We start from the raw sequence: 3,129 nt of genomic DNA, 5'->3' as shown, positions 1-3,129 counted from the left end.
AGAGACCAGAAAGTAAAATAAAAATAAAAATTTGCAAACCAGAGGGCCTGTATAGTTGCTATGATTGGGCAAGAAATTTGACTCTAAATTTCCTAGAAGCTAAAGTGAATATGAAATCATACTTGGTTACATAGCTTATATTGTAAAAAGGATTCCAAATCCATTAAGGGGAAATTAAGTTCTTCTAGGGCTAAACTTTCTAAGAACTTCCCAATATAGAGATTCATAAGAATCAGCAGTGAGTTTTAGGGGTTATTTTTCATAGCAATTGTCAGTGAAAGTTGAGAGCATAAAGCTAAACTTTAACATAGCAAAGATAATCATGAATGGGTGGTAAAAAAAATGAATAAACAGAAACTTCAGTTCAATAGAGTTGGGAGACCAGAAGGGGGGTTCTCATGCCCTGTGACAATAGGCAGAGTCCAACAGGAAAAAGAAGGGCTTCCTCTTCCTTGCTGGCAAGAACTCCCAGTGAGAGACTGTCAGAACTCAGCCAATGAAAAGCTGAGGGCTCTTTGTTTACTACAACCCTCCCAACTTCCTTTTCCCCTCTATGAAAGAGTTCTTCTCTCCATCTTTGCTGGAGACTTGCGCATGGCTCACCATGGTTGCAGACCCTGAAGAGCAATTCTTTACTGATTCTGAGAAATAACTGGCAGTCTAATTGTTTTAGGTCAACAGAAATTATACTTATAATATATACTTACAAGAAATTTCTTATACTAGAAAATATCCCTTCTAGTATAAGATGGGAGGAGTTAGAAGGGGGCAGCAGGGAGGGATATGTGAAATTGTACAGGTAGGTAAAGCCATACTGTGGCTGAAAGAATTTGGCTTCTCAGAAAGTGTCTCCCATATGTCTTGTTAGTCATCTCCTGATCAACCTTGTTTTTAATCATTTACTCACTCAGAATCAGTAATCACTTTTTATGCTTCAGTTGTTGTGATAGATGCTGAGGATACAAGATAAATTCAACATAGTCTGGTTCTTAGGGAGTTCTGAATCTGGTAAAGGAGAAAAGCAAGTCAATGAGTCATTATGGAGAATAGTTAGCAGTATGGTCCCCATGGTATGGGTGGGGACACAGAGCAGAGGCATCTAAATTAAGCTGGAGTCAAAGTAGGCTTTCCAGAAGAGGAGACCATAGAGCTGATTTTTAAAGATATATTTGAGTTAACTGGATAAATAAGGGAGAGAAGGTACCCTGAGTGGAGGAGTGGCATGTGTACTGGGAAATTGTAATTACTGTCTGGGGTGGAGGGCAGTTCTGTAGAATAAGATAAGCTTCTGGGGATTAAGGAGAGAGGAAGGCAAATGAGTAGGAAGAAAGGTGATGGAGAGCCTTGTGGGTTTTGTGGGTTAAGGTAAGAACGTTGAACTTTATCCTGAAAGCTATGGACAACCATGATCATCGGAAAAACAAGATTGTAGTGATTACAAGGCACATTTTTTTTTTTTTTAATTTTTATTTTTTTTGCTCCATTGGGTCTTCATTGCTGCGCATGAGGTTTCTCTAGTTAACGGTGAGCGGGGGCTACTCTTCGTTGTGCTGTGCTGGCTTCTCACTGCGGTGGCTTCTCCTGTTGCGGAGCATGGGCTCTAGGCGCGCGGGCTTCAGTAGTTGTGGCACGCAGGCTCAGTAGTTGTGGCACGCGGGCTTAGTTGCTCCGTGGCATGTGGGATCTTCCTGGACCAGGGCTTGAACCCGTGTCCCCTGCATTGGCAGGCAGATTCTTAACCACTGTGCCACCAGAGAAGTCCCTACAAGGCACTTTTAATTTAATGATTAGTAGTTTTAATCTTGGTCAGAGAGGGATTTTTAATGCTGTTCTTTGGTTCTAAGAGGCAGTTAGTAACAAAGACTTAGGAGATCTGAGTTCAGATTTCAACTCTGCAATAATTTTGGGACCTTAAGAAAGTGATGTAACTTTTCAGAGCTTCAGTGCCTTCATTATAAGTAGAGTTAATAATGACTCCTTAAAATGTAGATTTGATGCTGAAATAATGTGAAACAGCCCGTTTTCACTGGGCACGTAAGTCAGTATTTACTGATTCTGTAACTCACGTGGTCTGATTTCCACTTTGAGGTTGTTTTCCCAGAGCCTTTTTCAGAAGGTGGTGTCTATATTGTGACTCTCTCTCTGCTCTTTCTTTAGTTCACAGTATTCCTGTGCCTTTTGGACTCAGGCTCCAGTCATATCCAAACTCATCCTTCAAGCCAGGGCAACTTGGGTCTGTAGAGAGTTCCTGAAAAGTCTCAGAGTAGCAGATATTGTCACTAACTAGAATTAGAGTAAGTGGCAGAAACATGTGGTTCTCATTGAAACCTCTGGATAAGAACAGTGCAAAACTTAACACAGTCAGGATCTGCCAGTGCATCAGCAGATCGAGTCGTGAAATCATCCAGAAGTTAACACTACTCATTAATGATGAAAATGTTATGAGGATGTGCTCTGGGTGTGGAGAGGGGGGTGGCTGTGACTTAAATAAAGACAGGGAGGCAGAGGCATATTTTTGAAATCAATTTTTCTTAAAATCAACCCATTCAAAGTAAGTCATTATAAAGCTAACCAAGGATAACAGCTCTATCAATCAAATCTTTTGCCTTCACAGTCGAGTGAAATCTTTTTCTTCCCTTTATAATCAGAACTGAGAGGGCAGTTTAATTTCCCAGTTAGAGGCAAAAGAGTCTTTTCTTGACCCCTGCTCTTTACCTCCATTGAATAGCTCACCCCATTTTAATGTTACGTTTTGTTATTCATATTATTTTTTTGCAAAATTATTCCCAGAGGAAGAAGAATATAATGAAAAAGTATCAGGCTTTTTATTTGAAGAACTAATCAGATTTCAGGAAGACACACCGGTGCACTGTAGGCTTTCTGGGCAGGAAGCTAAAATGATCTCTTCCTCACTCCGGTTATGTAAGTACTCGTTTAGCAGAGAATGAGATTTCTGGCCTTTATAGGGAAGGCTCATAGAAGGAGGTGGAGGGTTCTATTGTTAACAGCAGGAGGGATACCAGGCCCATGTTAAGAATATTTCCTTTTGAAAAATTGAAATATTATCCTAATAGCTGCCGTGTATTAATTCTTCAGTCTCATTCCAGGAAGAAATGAAGTTATTGTGGA

Source organism: Balaenoptera physalus (assembly GCF_965194825.1).
Source record: "Balaenoptera physalus genome assembly, chromosome: 1".
Classification (NCBI taxonomy): Eukaryota; Metazoa; Chordata; class Mammalia; order Artiodactyla; family Balaenopteridae; genus Balaenoptera; species Balaenoptera physalus.
This window is presented reverse-complemented; position numbering follows the sequence as displayed.